Raw genomic sequence first — 17,939 nt, forward strand, 5'->3', positions numbered from 1 at the left:
TCAAATGGAAGCTCTGAGAGAGTCAGCAGAGTCCTATCCCCATACTGCTGAGAGCAGCCAGGAGACATCTGGGTGAGAGGACGAAGTGAGAGCCCCTTGTCTCTCCCAGCAGATCCACCACAGACCTACTAGCCAGAGGCTGATACAGGAGATGGAGCCCCCAGTAGGGTCCAGGCACAGCCCCATGGTAGAGAACCCAACACCCTCCCCACTGCCAGCAGCTGGATGTGAGGGGCCGGGACATCTTCCCTACACCTCCCTGCTGGGTGCCCCCTTTCCATGTCACACCAGCCCCTGGCTAGCAGGCTGAGGGGTCAGCACTGGAAATCTGGTCAGTTTTCCCAGCCCTGCCCAGGGAGTTGCTTGGTCTGTTTCCTGTTTCACAAATTAGGAATTTTCTCCCCAACACCCAAGTGTTTGTTCCAAGGATCTAGGCCCATGTTAACAAGTCCCAGCAGGTTTGTCACACTGTGTCCCCACTCCTATCCTCCCCCAGGGTATTCCCTGCCCCCCTCCAGACCTAACTCCCCAGAAGTTGCCACCTCTTCAGTATTTCCTGCCCCTCCCCCTCCAGCAGGAACCCACCAGCAACCCCCCAATAACCCCTACCTGAGCTGGCTCCACTGCAGCCATTTCTCCTGTCCCATGGGAGGCTGGGACGAGCTGGAGCGAGAGGTGGGCGTCATTCTGCAGCCTGGCAGGGCGAGAAGGGCAGTTGTGGAGGTTTCAGAACAGGCTTCAGTTCATTTCACATCACGATTCCCCCAGGCCCTTTCCCTGGGGACAGAGATTGTAGATTCTGCCAGGCTGGGAACATGCTCAGTCCCCACAGTGCAGCACAGACCTGGCCCCTGGCCCCTCCTGTCCCGCTTGTGCTCCCCCCAGCAGCAGTAACAAACCAAGACATTTTGAAGCCCTCCCAGCACCAGGGTGTGAATCAAACCCTGGACCAGACCAGACCCAAAGGAGCCCCCTTGGGGTCCCCTGCCCCTGCCCCCAGGGCAGCGCACTCCTGCCGCAGGGGGAACAGGGAGAGTCCGGGGCTGGTTCTTCCTCTCTCTGCTCCTCACCTCGGTCACAGGGAAGTGACCCTGGGCAGGGAGGCTGCAGTGAGTGTGCCGGGGGGGGGTCAGAGATCTGGGACCCTGCCCCCCCCCTCTACGTTCTCCGCACACCCTCTCCCGTCCCCTCCCCCCCGCCCCGAGCGCCCTGCCCCGGGCTGGGAGCCGGGGTCACCGCCCCGGTCCCGGGGGCTCTCCCCGCGGCTGCCCCGCTCCCAGCTGCCCCAGCCCCTTCCCGTGCCCCGCAACCCCCCCCCCGCTCCCAACTGCTCCAGCTTCCACGGGCTGGAGCTGCTGGCCCCGCGCCCCCACTGACCCCGGGGGAGCAGCGGAGCGGAGCCTGCCCCGCAAACAGCTGATCGCAGCTGCGCCCAGGCCGCCCCCGGGGAAAAGCTCCGCGGAGGAGGCGCCACAAGCTGCCGGCAGCGGGTCAGTGCCAGGGGGGCCGAGCACCCGCCTGCAGCCGCCGCAGCCTCCCCCCCCCCGGAGCCCCCACGGGAGGGGGGAGCAGCCTCCCCAGCCGGGGCTCAGGGCATTGGGGTGCCGGGGCTCCCCCCCTGCGCACGCCTGGGCCCAGGACACTCACACACACACTCTACCCCGGGGCTCCCCTGGTGCCCAGAGACCGATCAACCCGCCGCCTGCCCCACCGCCCTTCCCCGCCTGCAGCTCCGGCCTCTCCCCTCCCCTCCCGCCAGCCGCCCCCAGGGGAGCCCCGGGCCCCAGGCTCTGTCCCCACCTGGAGCCCAGCGGGGCCGGGGGCAGCTCCTGCTGCAGCGGAGAACAGCGGCTACGCTCCGGCCCGGGCGGCTCCAGCGCTGCTGGCAGCACGTGGCCACCAGAGAGCAGCTGCTGAGCCCGGGCTCCTGCGTCACAATGTGCCAGAGCCCCGCCCCCAGGAGCTGCCCCACCCCTGGGCTGTCAGAGCCCCGCCCCCAGGAGCTGCCCCGCCCCCGGCCTGTGCCAGAGCCCCGCCCCCAGGAGCTGCCCCGCCCCCGGGCTGGGCCAGAGCCCCGCCCCCAGGAGCTGCCCCGCCCCGGGCTGTGCCAGAGCCCCGCCCCCAGGAGCTGCCCCGCCCCTGGGCTGTGCCAGAGCCCCGCCCCCAGGAGCTGCCCCCCTCTGGGATTTGTAGAAGCAGCAAAGAATCCTGTGGCACCTTATAGACTAACAGATGTTTTGCAGCATGAGCTTTCGTGGGTGAATACCCACTTCTTCGGAGCTTGCATCCGAAGAAGTGGGTATTCACCCACGAAAGCTCATGCTGCAAAACATCTGTTAGTCTATAAGGTGCCACAGGATTCTTTGCTGCTTCTACAGAACCAGACTAACACGGCTACCCCTCTGATACCTCTGGGATTTGTTCTCCTGCCTCCTACTTCCCAGCACCCCCCACCCCAGCTGCTCCTTCCTGTGTCTGCAAACACCCCAGGGCAGGCTGCAGCGCTCGCTGGGGCTGGCTCCAGTGGCTGAAGTTGCCTCCATCTTTGCTCACCTGGGGCGGGAGGGATGAAGAGAGGAGATGGGCCCAGGGTGTGAAAGCAGAATCAGGGGCAGGAAAGAAGGACTCTTTGGAAAGGTGGGTTTTTGCGGGGGCAGGTGTGGTCCAAATGGAGTCAGAAGAAGTTGGGCAGCAGAGGCTCAGGGCCTCCTTCCCCAGCACCGCCCCGAAACAGCTGTGGGCCAAAAGGAAGGTTTGGGGAGGGAGAAAAATGGCCCCCATAGGGTGACCAGATCTCACTGTCACACCCTCTTCACCCCTAGCCCCTGCTGGCCTGCTGCATCTCCTGCTAGTCAGTCCCCACCCACCACTCCCCTCCTTTCACCTCTTCCCTCCTGCCAGAAACCCCCTGCCCGCCCCTAGAGCCCCTGCTGCTCACTGCTCACCTCTGTGCCCACCTGCGTTTTGCCCACCCGCGCGCCCACCCGCTCCCCACTTGCCCCCTCAACCCCCCAAGTATAAAGCCTCATTCAAAGACCCAGCAGTCAATCAGTGCAATACCAAAAATTAAACTACTGAAAATGGTGCCCCCCTCCAGCCACTGACGTTTTGGACTAGAAAGCTTTGCCCCAGACATCCCCTTCAGAAGACATCCCCAGACCGGCTGAGGGATACTGGTGTGACCTCACCTGGCAGCCCCCAAAGAAGGAATTGGGGGACTAAATGGACAGGGCCCCTCTAGCTGAAGCCTGGCAAGGGAGGTACGTGGATCCCACCAGAAGTTAAAATGAAAAGTGAGGGAGGGGAGGCTCTGCTGGACCTGGGCAGCTCTAGATACAGCACCAGGCACGTAGGAGGATTTCCACTCCTGAACCATGGAAGCAGGAATTGACTTTTCCTTTCCAGGTTTAGCTAATTTTCAGAAAGGGAATCTAGCACCTGCCTTCAAGATTTGAATACCTCAACATTCAGGAGTGCTCCAGCTCAGTTTGGGCAGCTGTTTTCTTCCAAATCAAATATACTGATCCACTGTCATTTGCTGTAGAAAAAGTAGGATAAAATTGAGCAAGAAATGCTTCCCAGGGGTTATTAGGACTGGAATTGCTATTTTCAACAGCCATTGCCTTTTTGTTTGTTTTTGTTTTATTTGTTTAAAAGGAAGACAGTGATATTGCATTGGCAAATTCCCCATAGAAACAAGGAGTGGAACAAAAGAATAATAAAGGCACCTCAACTTTTCCTCATGTATGGAGGACAGTCTTACAATATGCATCCAGATATCCTCCAATCACACAAGCTGAAAATTGTTCCACTTTACTGCAGCTCTGTAACCATATCGGAACCAGTCCTGTCTGTGTTCTGTGCACATCCAAAATCCCTGCTGAATGACCCACATGGGAGCAAGTTACCAGTGACCCAGGGCTGGGGTGGAAGAAGAGTGCAGGGGTATGTGTGTGTGGGGAGAGCCCAGGGCTGGGGTGGCAGGGAGGTGCAGGGGGGAGCCCAGGGGTGGGGTGGGGTGGGGGAAGCCAAACAATTTTTTTGCTTGGGATGGCAAAAAATCTAGAGCCGGCCCTGCCTCCACGCACGTTGAGGTAGGTAGGAGCGGATCATTATTATCCCTACTCGAAAGAGGGAGAAGCTAAGGCTGAGAAAGGAGAATTGACTTGTCTGAGGTCACACAGCCAGCCAGTGGCAGAGTTGGGAATAGAACCCAAGAGCCCTGATTTTCAGACTAACCATCGGATCTTGAATTTCAGACATTAAATGACCTGAATAAAGTGCTCTCAGATGAGCTCCAGACCAACAACAGTGCACAGGAATTATTCAGCAAGTATTTGAGGAGAACTGCAATGTTAGAGAGAATCATGAACGGCTCAGAGACCATTAATGCAGAGAAGCAGCAAAATTCATCAAACATAGAACTGGTTCTGACTTATTTCCTTGGTCTTAAAAGAGAACAAGGACCTGAGTCTCCTCCCTGTCAGTAACCCCCTGCTCAGCCAATCAGGGTAGAGACTGAGGACGGGAGGCTGAGGGTTCTCACCAGAGAGCCCAAAGGATGGCCCAGGTCACTGGTGGGGATCACTGCCCGAGCACTATTTCAGCCCCACATTTTTGGGTGGAGCTCCGACAGTGGGAGCTGCAGAGCCCTCTCCCACAACACACACACACACGGTAGTGGGAGGGGAATAGGAGAAAGGACAAAAGAAGGAAGAGATGAAGAGAAAGGAGGGAGACAGGGAGGAAAAGGTGAAACACAAAGGACAAACCCTAATGTCCCCAGTGATTCTAAGGGACAAAATCCCAGGTGCGGAATAAAATTCTGCCTCCTTAAGCTTGTGTTTTCCATGCCTAGAATTCAGCTGTCACCAGCTGGATCAGACTGAACAGGTTTCAAACTTCCAGGAGGCTCTTACCTTGTAAACAGGGACGGCTGTTTTCCAGTAAAATCACTAAAGGGGAAGGAGAAAACTCGAAAGAGGTTCCTCCTGGTGCTCACGTCCGTGAACCCGAATACTCTCTCAGTCCTCAGAGAGAGACCTGGAGAAGGAGACTTGCTGAAGCAAAGCCACAGGGGTCTCTGAGGTTTCCCTGGCCCCTCGCCCCTGTCCTGCCTGGCTGATGTCAGCATCTCTCTGTGAGGTCACCACCTCCCCACCACCTTGGACCAATAGTCTGAGGTCCTGCAAAAGGTCTTTGTGATATCACTGCCACACCCCTCCCTTGCTGTGCCAATGTCCTGCCCCTGGCCAGGCACTTTGGAGGTTTGAGCTACTCTCTGTGGATCACCCCACTCAAGGAGCATTCGTTCTAGGCAGCAAGCCGGCTAGACAGGGAAACATCAGACGCTGCTCCCAATGCTACACTCAGATTTTCAGAAATGAGTCATCTGTATGGCCAGAAGAGACCATTAGAGCATCTAATCTGACCCCCTGCATATCACAGGCCTCCTGTAGGACACCATAGCTACTTTTGGGGCAAACACATTGCGGAAAGGCATCTAGTCTTCATGAAATGACATCAAGAGATGGAGAATCCACCACTTCCCTTGGTAGCTTGTTCCTGTGGTGAATCATCCTCACTGTTGAATATTTGTGCCTTAGTTGTAATATGAATTTGTCTCTTTTCACCTTCCAGCCACTGGGTCTTGTTATGCCTTTCTCTGCTCGATTCAAGAGCCCTTTAATACCCAGTCTTTTCTCTCCATTAAGACACTTCAACACTTCAATGAAGTCACCTTTCAATCTTCTCCAGCCCTCAGAACATTTGGTGGATCTTTGCTGTCCCAAACTCTAATTTCACAACATCTTTTTCAAACGAGGACACCAAAACTGGAGGCAGTATTCCAGTATCAGTCTCACTGATGCCGTGTCACCTCCTGTGACGTTATTGACATAAACTGTAACTGTATAGATCACCATTGCAACCACTGTTCTATATTTGCAGCCAATATTGTATAAAGGTTGTTGTGTAGGGGTCAATGGAGAGGTTCTGATTGGTTAATAATGATGCTCTCTCTAGATGTGTATCATTTTTGTAGTTGACGTTATGAATATTGGTTCTATGCTGCCTGTATTTCAAACTTGTGCTTTGCTTCTGGGAAACACCCCAGACAAGTTGGTGTCAGTTCTGCCTAGCCGGCTTGATGCAGGTTAGGCAAATGTGAGAACCACTACACTACAGAAACTCCATTACAGTGCACTGCCCTGCCCCGCCCTCAAATTCCCTGCACTTTGGTGGTGCTCACCCTGGCACACACTGATGGGCGAACCTGGAGAAACTGGCAGCAGCTCTTTGATGGGTCAGCTGGAAGAGCAGAGGACTGGAGCCAGGGATCAGGAAGCCGTCCTTACATCACCCTTGTGACTCTAGCTTGAAGGGGAGCTTCTTTTTCTTCCCCTTGCTGAGAAGCAGCAAGAGAAGAAAGAAACGTCCGGTGGGCCAACTGAGTGCAAAAGCCAATGCTGCCTTTTCCTGCAGTGAAGCCCAAAATGAGGGACTTGCTTTGAGTAAAGGCAGTGCTGGGCTTCCAGGAAAGAGCCCATTGCTGCAGGAAGAGGGATGAAGCAGCCTGCTGAAACCTGCGATTGAACCAGGGACCTTTAGATCTTCAGTCTAATGCTCTCCCAACTGAGCTACTTCAGCACCTGCAGGGGCCTTTTTGGACTACTGCTTCTCACCTTGAAGTTTATTCTCCATAAACCATTGCTCCAGTCAATAATGGCCAATGCAAGACGGACATCGCTTGCTATCTTAGCACTTGGAAACGTCATCAACTAGTCTCTGGATCTCTTGAATGCTGCGCTTCAGTTCATGGGGGAAAGGCGAGAGAAGCGACCTTTGAACAAAGGGCTGGGGTTAACATCCTAACGCTGTCTGTCTCCGACTGTAACACTATTTAATACCAGCCCACCCTGTGCTGGTGACAGTTCCATTTCTAGATGTTAGTACATTTCAGTTACTGTCAAAATTAAAAGTTTCTATATGCTTAAAAGAAATTATTTTTTCATTTGCTTATATACGGCATGAATAAATACAGATTTACACATCCTAGCATGAACATTTATTGTCTTATATGATAGAGAAAATCCTGCATCCAGATTGTGCATCGAAATCATGAAATGAGCTACAAATGCAATAAAAATAAGGTATTCAATGGTTTAACATATGGAGGGGGGGGGGGCACTGAAGACACTTCTTGCCTGGGATGCCACTTGGTCTAGGGGAGGCCCTGTCAGGGAGAACAGGAGTTAGTCTCACACGCCTATTTCCAGGCTGTAATCTGTGGGCGCCCTGCTCTGGGGGAGGGATCACAGTAGCCCAGACTCAGGGCTGGAACAGGCCTCGGATTGAGGGGGTGGCTGCCTGGTTTGCAGAGCTCTGATGTCTCAGACAATGTGTCTTTCCCAAAGCCTCAGATCTGCATCCCCAGAAAGCTCCTCTGCTGCCTCCGCTCCTTTCACAGTCTATAGCAAGGAGCAGCAGCAACGGTCAGGGATGAGCCATAGGCACTAGGTGGGGGGCAGAGGCTTCAGGAGGAAACCCAGCCCCCAGAGCAGAGGGAGATAGGAGGCTTTTTCTCTCTCCTTAGCCATGGGCTATAGCTCCGAGAGCTCTGTGAAATGCCTCCCCACCCACAGCCTGGGGAAGGGGAATGAGTCTCAGGTTCTAGCTCAATTTGGAGGAGGATCACTGGACCCTAGAATCACTTGCTGCCCTTTCCCAGAGAAACCTGTGATGCCCAGAACGGGGCTGAGATAAATGCTGACAGGAGCCAGGAATTGCTCCCCTGGAATAGCAGCAGGATTGAGCAGCTAGAAATCTCCCAAAGGAGCTGAAGCCTTGGTGGGTCTGACATAGATGCCCCAGGTACTGCATGGGGGGCTTAGGTTTGTTTCTGGACAAGAGCAGTGAGAGTTTTATTGACTCAACATTTCAGTAGAAAAATTCAGACCCAAGGTGTGTGTGGTGGGGAGGTCGATAGCGGTTTCTTTGGGTTTGATTTAGTTTGTTTTCTCATTCTCATTGTAAAAGCCTTTGGTGATTTTGATGGGAACAATGTTTGTGGAAGGCCAAGGACAAGTAAGAAAAGTTAAAAATCTGCATTGGAGTGAGGGGATCTGTGTGGGCCAGGAAGGGGTGGAGATTTTCATGGGGAGGGGTTAGGGGATAAACGAGAGGCTTTTGCAGGAACACAGGGGATGTTTGCAGTTTAACCTCCCCACTTTCCTGTGCTGCTGCCCATCTCAGACCCCACTGACACCCCTGTGACGAAGTGGGAATTTTCTGGATGTTTTGTTTGCATCTTGTGTGTACCTCAGTTTCCCCTATTTGTTGCACGATTATCTAGGTTAAAGGTCCAAAATGTGGGGTGCCCCCTGCCAGGGGGAATGGAGTAACATTCAGGGGGATGCAGCTGGGCCCGGGCCAGTCCCCATTGGGGTGGGGAGGAGGAGCCACCCAGATCCACTCTTGGCTCCAACTCTGGCCCCTGCCTCCGCCCCCTTACCCCTGCCTGTGTCCCTTCCCGCTTAGCTGCGGCCCCACTCCCAGCCACGACCCGGGGGGAGCATGGGTGGGGGGCATGACCCTGAAGTGTTTTGGGATCACGGATCTCGGTGGTGGGACAAGGGGGTTAAATCTTGGCAGAGACCCCCAAAGGGCAGGTGTGGCTGCTGTCGAGCTGCCTGGGCCCAGACAATGGCCACAAATTCTGTCTCCTAGCAACCGATGGCCGGGGCGCACCTGCTGCAAGAGGCCAGCTGGCCGGGAGGAGTCGGAGAACAAAGAAGGAGCTGGAGGCCGGGTGAGCAGGTTGCCAGGGAAACAGGACAAAGGACAGACGAGGGGCAAAGGGCCTGGCTGAGTCGGGCTGTTGGGAGCAAGGAGTCTGCTGGGTTGGGGACTCGAGGGGAGAGCCCAGGCTCTGAGTTCGGGGTCTGCCCAAGATGGACGTTGCTGAATCTTCCTGCTTCCTGTGCGAACACAGAACTTTCCCAGGCTGGATCCCAGACCCCTAACAAACCTTCTGTTGTACAGCGCTGGCTGAGAGTCACTGGGGACTGTGGAAGTTGGGGGTGCAGCAGGACTCCCCTTCGGGGCGGGTGAGGCTTTCCGAGGTGTCCGATTCAGGTGGACTCACTGCAGGAAGCTCCTGGTGTGGAACAGGGGGGCTGAAAGGTCCAAGGTCAGTCCCAGGAGGGGCTGAAGCCAAGGAGGCTTCCCCCAGTGAGGGCGTCCCCTGGGGGGGGGTCACACTGAGGAGGCTCCTGCCTGGGTTTGACTCAGAGCTGTTCCAGAGCACGGAGCCTGTGTGCCCGTCACAGCCCCCCAGCATGTGACCTACAGGCTCCACTCTGGCAAAGCTCCCTGTAAATCAGAGACAAACTCCCCCCTTCTCCCAGTTACTCTCCCCTGCACAGAACCCAGAGCAGCTCCTGCCTCGCTGGGTCTCCTGCCAGCCACAGCTGGCCAAGGAGCTGCCTGAGCCGTTCCCCTGGGTCCCTGTGCAGGGGCAGCGTCAGTTCCGAGCTCACGAGTACAGTGGTGACTCTTCCTGCCTGTCACGGGGGGGACGAGGGCTTGATTCCCTGAGGAGAAAGCTGGGATTGTGACACCCGTGTATGTCTGCAGTGCAATTAAACCCCACAGCTGGCCCAGGCCGGCTGACTCGGGCTTGCCAGGCTCGGGATCCAGGGGCTGGAGCCCGACCACTGGGACCCTCCCCCCTCGCTAGGTTCAGTGGCCGATATACTGAAGATGAGTTTGTAAGTGGGGAATGTGCACTGGGTGCTGCCACTGGACAGACACTTCCCAGCAGGAGCCCCACCCCGTGAATGTGATCTACTCTAAAAACATGTGATGAAGGAAAGTCAGCCTGGGGCTCTGGATTTATCATCTCGCAACGACTCGATTCAACTTGCTCAGGTTAGAAAGAAAGTTGGTTTTTTATTGCGACCCTGAAAATTGCCTCCGGTGTGAAAGTCAGAGCTGGATTGTTTCGAGCTCATGCACCCTTATCACTATTGAAGGAGTAAAGGAACGTGCAAACCAATGCAGCCTTAACATGTCATTTGCATCCTCAAGCCTTGTTCCTGTGGCAGGATCTCAAGGACAGGCAGAAATGTTACCCGGTGTCAGGAGGAGAGAGGAAAGCACTTCCCCTCGTGTATTTCCCCAGGCTGTTGTGCAAGGCAGCAGAGGCGCTTTAGGGCATTTTCTGTCACTGATTTTTTTCATGTTGGTGTGGGAGGAAAGACTTAGACCCGCCCACTTTTTGAACATGTGAATGTGAAATGACCAGATGATGAGTTAACAATGATGCTGTTGCACAGGATTTGACTGGAACTAGAAAACAAAAAGCCCTTAAAGTGGAACTCTTGGGTGAATAGAATGAGCTGATTTATAGTCAGCCTTGAAAGGCAATAGACTGTTACATTGGGCAGATCAGCCTGGTTTGGTTGGTTGGTTGTTGTCCCTGATAAATTGCAGAGCGTTCAGAGAAGAGCCACAGGAATGATTAAAGGCTTGAGCAGGGAGAGGAGTTTAAAAACAAACCGAACCTTCCCTGCTCCTGCCAGCTGTGATTGCTGAGGACATTTTCCTTCTCTACTCCAGGGTCTCTCTTCTGCCAGATTCTCAGCAAGTCAGGCCCCCTGCAGACTATGGCAGAGCAGTTTGGTATTAAGCTACAGGACTCACAATGTAAGAGTGCAGCTGCTGTAGCACCTTGACTGACCATGGGCTAAATCCTGCAGCCCTGGCAGCCCAGGATAACCTCCCACTGGTGGTGATGGGAATTTAGCCTTTGTAACGATCTGCTGGTACCTGAGGTCTCAGATGTGAATTAAACTGGGGGCAGACACAGCTCTATCCAAACAAGTGAAGGATGTAAGTGAAAGAGCAAAGCTGGCCCTGGGGAGCTGCTGCAGTCCCGTAACCACAGCTGAAAGGGAACAGAGGGAAAACACCTGGAGCAGCACAGAGAAAAGGAAGTTTGTCAGGGAGATCAGTAGCAATAAATGTGAACTGAAGGAGTGCTTTCTCCTCTGTGCCGACAGGTTTGAATTGTGTTACTGTACTATGAGATAAAGCTTTACAATATCCTGCTCTAATTTCAGGATGGGTCTGTAACCATAATTAGTCTCTGTAGAAGTGGGACTTTCAAAATTCCCAAGGAATTTAAGGGGTGGGGTTCACGGTTGGTCACCTGAGGGAGTGCAGTAGAGTTCAAACCAAAGACCAGAGAGGCGAGAACAGGGATTGTGGGACACCTCCCGGAGGCCAATCACAGCACTGTAATCGACCAGGGTGTCTACACTGGCACCACGGGGCTGTAGTCCCGGTGCAGAAAGCTGTACGCCTCTCGTTGGGAATCCCTCTGATTTACTGTTTTTACAGAGGGTGAAATGACAATTTTTCCTATCCCTGCCCTGTTCCTGCTCTTTGTATTAGTTCAATATATTTTAAGTGAGAAAAATGGTAGAAAAAAAATCTGCTCTCCAGCACAACTTGAAGCAACATCAGAGCAACTGGGAATGAAACAATTTATTTCCAAAAGGGGAACTCGATGACTAACAATGGCTTTGAAATGGGGGAACAGTATAACCGTGATGCTCAGGGTTTGTTTAGACTAGGAAAAGTGATGGAATTTAGGTCAGTTGAAGGGGAAAGCTAATGCCAACCACTGCACCTGGGCATCTGTTCTACAACTATAATTGTCTTTTTACATCAAGATCATTAACTTGAGCAGCCAATGCCATGTACAGCCCTAGTAGATGTCAGGCACAGATAGATTTTGCCTCAGTGTACCTTGTTGGGATCAAACCTCCAGGAGCTGATGAACATTCCGGGCTCAAAAGGAAAGGAGTTGATAGAAAAGATCACGGGACTGACCCCAAAGAAGGGTGAGCTGCAAAAGGCAGAAGCAGGTAACTGATCTGGGGGAGCTGAGAGACCACGGTGAAGATGGTGCAAAAATCACTATGTGGGAATTAGGAAATGTGATTTTTTTTAAATGTTGCCCAGCCCTAGTCAAGGGATTTATTATAGTTCTCTCTCGTGTGAATTTTCTGATGTCTAATAAGGGTTGAGCTCTGATTGAAGCTTTTCCCACACTCAGAGCACGTGTAGGGCGTCTCCCCTGTGTGGATTCTCTGATGTGCGCTAAGGTGTGAGCTCTGCTTGAAGCTTTTCCCGCACTCATGGCACATGTAGCGTCTCTCTTCAAAGTTGATTCTGTCGCTTGTTATAAGGTCTGAGTGGCTACTAAAGTTTTCCTCTGGCCTCTGCTGGGTCTCACAGGCTTTTGTTTTTTCTGGGACTGCACAACTCCCGGAAACATTCCCTTTGGATCTTCCTGATAAAGTTCCATGTGGTTCTCCTTGCTCAGCATCTTCCTGATGGGGTTTCTCCTCCTCATTCTGACTCACCAGCCCATCACCTGATGGGAGACAGAGAGAATCCAGACACAGTTCACTCCCTTTGCCGGAAAGAAAGAAAATCTCAGAGAGAGGAATGGCAAAAGGGATGAACAATCCAAAATATGTGGGGGAGAGATCAAACCTATCAGGTGCTGATTTTCCCCAAACTCTTCCACAGAGGAGAGAGGAAGGGATCAGTTTTGGTCTGCATCTCATGAGAACACTCGGGGGAAAGCGAGACTGGGCAGGGACCTGCTGCCAGTTGTCAGTCAGAATAGGAGGGAAGCCATGAGTGACATCTGCCATAATGATTCCACATCTGTAGGGAACAATCCTGAACTTGGAGAGCTCACAGGATCTTTGTAGGGCATCCCAAATGTTTCCTGCATTCCCGCACAGTTTTTGAGCTGGTTTAACCAATTCCTCACCTGTGAAGGCAGCTCTTGGAAGCACTTCTTTCTCAGAGCCCTGGAGGTCTGGGACCCACGGCTCTTCCCCTCGTTCCAGCTGCGAGATCACATCAGGTTTGGAATTTGGAAACCCTACTGCAGGTAAAGAAAACGAGGGAGGTCAGTGGAATTTGTGGGATACTTGTCACAAAGAATAGTCCATGGTTTTAACCCCCAGCTCATTTTTAAGCAGTAACATCCCAAGGCCAACTTCCTTGGCTCAAAGTGGCAGGAGAGTTATTATTATTATAAATCATATTCATTACCTTAGTGCCTAAGGACCAACTAACAGTGGGTACCCATTGTGCTCGGCAAAGTACAAACAGAGAACAGTAGATGGCCCATGCCCTGAAGAATTTACAATCTGAATAGACAAGACAGACACAGAATGGGGAAGGGTAGAACCCACTGTTAGAATAGAGATATTCAGGCCTGCCTGTAAAGTCTATAGTTTAAGAACTTAGGTGTACTTTTATCACTTAGCTACTTACAGGAGTATGAAAACAAAGAATCAAAATCACTGTCTGTATTTGTAAGGGCCTTCTCTTACTGTGACCATCTGAGGCCTTGTTCTTAGGCTAAGGCCTTTGGCTAAGCAGCAGGGGCAGCCATAAGCTGGGAAGCGAAGGGTCACATCCTCACATCCCAAACCAGTCACACTGAAAAAGACGGTTACTCACCGTTGTAACTGTTGTTCTTTGAGATGTGTTGCTCATATCCATTCCAGTTAGGTGCGCGCACGCCGCATGCACGCTCGTCGGAAGTTTTTTACCCTAGCAACACTCGGTGGGTCGGCTGGGCGCCCCCTGGAGTGGCGCCACTATGGCACTGGATATATACCCCTGCCGACCCATCTGCCCCTCAGTTCCTTCTTGCCAGCTACTCCAACAGTGGGGAAGGAGGGCGGGTTTGGAATGGATATGAGCAACACATCTCGAAGAACAACAGTTACAACGGTGAGTAACCGTCTTTTCTTCTTTGAGTGATTGCTCATATCCATTCCAGTTAGGTGATTCCCAAGCCTTACCTAGGCGGTGGGGTAGGAGTGAGACGTCGCAGAATGCAAAACTGCTGAGCCAAAGGCTGCATCGTCTCTGGATTGTTGGACCAATGCGCAGTGTGAGGCAAAGGTGTGAATCGATGACCAGGTAGCCGCCCTACATATTTCCTGGATGGGGACATGAGCCAGGAAGGCGGCAGAAGAGGCCTGTGCCCACATAGAATGGGCAGTGAGATGGCTAGCAGGAACGTGAGCCAGTTTGTAGCACGTTCTGATGCAGGATGTTACCCAAGATGAGATCCATTGGGAAGAGACCAGCATGCCCTACATACGGTCTGCCACCGCTACAAAGAGCTGGGGTGAATGCCGGAAGGGTTTTGTTCTCTCTATATAAAAGGCGAGAGCCCTACGGACATCCAAAGTATGTAGTTGTTATTCCCTGCGCGATGAGTGCGGCTTTGGGGGAAAAAATGGGAGGAAAATGTCTTGATTGACATGAAAAGCAGACACCACCTTAGGGAGGAAAGAGGGGTGTGGCCGCAGGTGTACCTTGTCCTTATGGAAGACCGTATAAGGGGGATCAGCCGTCAAGGCACGAAGCTCCAAGACTCGCCTCGCCGAGGTGATAGCGCCGAGGTGATAGTGACCTTTCTTCCAGAAAAGGTACAGCAGGAAACAGGTGACCATAGGCTTGAAGGGGGCCCCCATAAGCTTGGTCAACACCAGGTTTAGATCACAGGTGGGGGCTGGGTGATGGACTTGGGGGTACAACCGTTCCAGTCCCTTAAGGAACCTGGAAACCATGGGGTGAGAGAAAATTGAACAGTCACTTTCACCTGGGTGGAAGGCGGAAATAGCTTCCAGATTAACCTTTATAGAAGAGACCGCCAGGCCCTGCTCTTTGAGGGACCAGAGGTAATCCAGGATAGTAGGGATAGAAACCTGTCCTGGGACCAAGTTACTCTGATAGCACCAGTGCGAGAAACGCTTCGACTTGGCGAGATAAGTCGTCCTAGTGGAAGGCTTCCTACTTCCCAAGAGGACCTGTTGTACCGAAGCAGAGCAGCAGAGCTCGGATTGGTTCCACCACGCAGGAGCCATGCAGTGAGATGAAGGGACTGCAGGTCTGGGTGGTGAAGACTGCCGAAGTCCTGTGTTATGAGGTCCGGCCACAGTGGCAGGGGAATGGGATCCGCCACTGAGAGGTCGAACAACAGGGTGTACCAGTGCTGCCTCGGCCATGCTGGAGCAATGAGGATCAGGTTGGCTCTGTCCCTGCGGAGCTTGAGAAGGACTCTGTGAACAAGGGGAAACGGCGGAAAGGCATAAAATAGGTGCCTTGTCCACGGGAGGAGGAATGCGTCTGAGAGGGAGCCTGGGGAGCGTCCTTGGTAGGAGCAGAACACCTGGCATTTCCTGTTCTCTCGGGAGGCAAAGAGGTCTATGCAGGTAAAGCCCCACCTCCGGAAAACGGAATGGATGATGTCAGGACGGATCGACCATTCGTGAGACAGGAAGGACCTGCTGAGGTGATCTGCCAGAGTGTTCTGGACTCCTGGGAGAAAAGACGCTACCAAATCGATTGAGTGGGCTATGCAAAAGTTCCACAGGTGAGTGGCTTCTTGGCAAAGTAGGGAGTAGCACGCCCCGCCCTGCTTGTTTATGTAATACATGGTCATTGTGTTGTCTGTGAACACAGATACACAGATACAGTGGCCTTGGAGATGGACCCGAAACACCTGGCATGCTAGACGGACTGCCCTCAGCTCCTGCACATTGATATGCAGGGTCAGCTCCCTGGGGCAACCAGAGGCCTTGAGTGTGAAGGTTCCCGAGGTGGGCACCCCAACCCAGAGATGATGGATCTGTGGTTAGTGCCACCGAGGGTTGAGGAGGGTGGAACGGCATCCCTGCGCAAACTACAGTGAGGTCCAGCCACCAAGTGAGGGAGTCGAGAACCGTCCTGGGGATAGTGATCACCGAATCTATATTGTCTCTGTGTGGACGGTATAGAGAAGCAAGCCAGGTTTGGAAGCACCGAAGTCGCAGTCTCACGTACTTGGTCACAAAGGTGCAGGACGCCATGTGACCTAATAGACCGAGGCAGGTGCGCACCGACGTTGTCGGGAAGGATTGAAAACTTCGAATGATCGAAGACATCGACTGAAAACGTGGCAGAGGAAGGCAGGCCCTGGCCAGATTGGAGTCCAGAACTGCTCCAATAAAGTCTATTCTCTGCGTTGGAGTCAGGGTAGACTTTTCTACATTGATCATGAGGCCGAGCCTCCCAAAGAGGTCTTTGACGACACACAGGTGCTGTGATACTTGCGCCTGGGAAGTCCCTCGAATGAGCCAATCGTCGAGGTACGGGTAGACGTGTATTCGACGACGGCGGAGGGAGGCAGCTACAATGGCCATACATTTGGTGAAGACTCTCGGGGCCGTAGAAAGACCGAAGGGAAGCACCGTGAACTGGAAGTGCTGTTGGTTGACCACAAAACGGAGATACCGTCTGTGCGGCGGGTAAATGGCGATATGGAAATACACGTCCTTCATATCGAGGGCGGCATACCAGTCTCCTGGATCCAGGGATGGGATGATGGTCCCCAGGGATACCATGCGGAACTTGAGCTTTATCATGAATTTGTTGAGTTCTCGCAGGTCGAGGATCGGTCGTAGACCACCCTTTGCCTTGGGGATTAAAAAGTAGCGGGAACAGAACCCCTTGCCCCTCATGTCCTCTGGCACCTCTTCTATGGCTCCCAGCATTAGGATCGCCTGAACCTCTTATAAGAGGAATTGCTCGTGAGAGGGGTCCCTGAAGACGGACGGGTGGGGAGGGTGGGATGGGGATGGAGAAACAAATTGGAGGTGGTATCCTGTTTCCACCGTGCAAAGGACCCAACGGTCGGAGGTGAGCTGGGACCATGCAGGGAGGAAATGGGAGAGGCGGTTGAAGAAGGAGGGAGAAGGATCCGGCAGGGAAACTGGTGGGCCGTCCTCAAACATCCCATCAAAAGTTTTGTTTTGGACCCGTAGGTGGTTTAGGGGGCGCTTGACTTTGGTTTCCCTGAAGGCCAGACTGTCTCCACCGATTGCCCCTGTCGCGCCGTCTGGTCGTATTCTGGCGCGGTCTAGGCTGGTTATAAGGGCGGTATGGTTGGAGCCAGAAGGACCTATGTTGGGTCACCGGCGTGTGCATACCCAACGAGCGCATTATGACTCGATTGTCCTTGAGGCTCTGCGCAGATCCGAGAAAAGGCCCTGGCCCTCAAAAGGTAAATCCTGAATTGTCTGCTGCAATTCTGGGGGAAGGCCTGAAGCTTGTAGCCAGGAGATGCGTCTCATCGTTACCCCGGACGCAAGCGTTCTGGCTGCTGAGTCCGCTGCATCCAGAGAGGCCTGGAGGGAAGTTCTCGCCACTTTTTTACCCTCCTCTAGTAGGGCTGTAAACTGTGTGTGGGACTCCTGGGGAAGGAGTTCTGCAAACTTCCCCACAGACACCCACGTATTAAAATTATAACGACTTAGGAGGGCCTGCTGGTTTGCCACCCTAAGTTGGAGGCCTCCAGCCGAGTAGACCTTACGGCCTAGGAGGTCCATGTGCCTAGCCTCCTTCGCCTTAGGAGCCAGTGCTTGCTGGCCATGACGCTCCCGTTCGTTCACGGATTGGACAACCAGGGGGCAGGGAGGTGGGTGGGTGTAGAGATATTCGTACCCCTTGGCGGGGACCATATATTTTCTCTCTACTCCCCTAGCTGTAGGTGTAATAGAAGCTGGGGATTGCCAAATTGTGTCTGCATTGGCTTGAATAGTGCGGATGAATGGGAGAGCCACTCGAAGGGGCGCATCCGCTGATAATATGTCTATGACAGGGTCCTCTATTTCAGCAACCTCCTCCACTGGCAAATTCATGTTTTGTGCTACTCTCCGCAAGAGGTCTTGATGGGCCCGGAGGTCAATAGGCGGAGGACCAGAGGAGGATGTTCCTGCCACTGCCTCATAAGGAGAGGAGGAGGAGGAGAGGCCCAGTACCAACGGGTCCTGAGGTGGGTCATGGACCGG

The sequence above is a fragment of the Mauremys reevesii genome, linkage group 14 (genome assembly GCF_016161935.1).
Source record: "Mauremys reevesii isolate NIE-2019 linkage group 14, ASM1616193v1, whole genome shotgun sequence".
NCBI classification, from domain to species: Eukaryota; Metazoa; Chordata; order Testudines; family Geoemydidae; genus Mauremys; species Mauremys reevesii.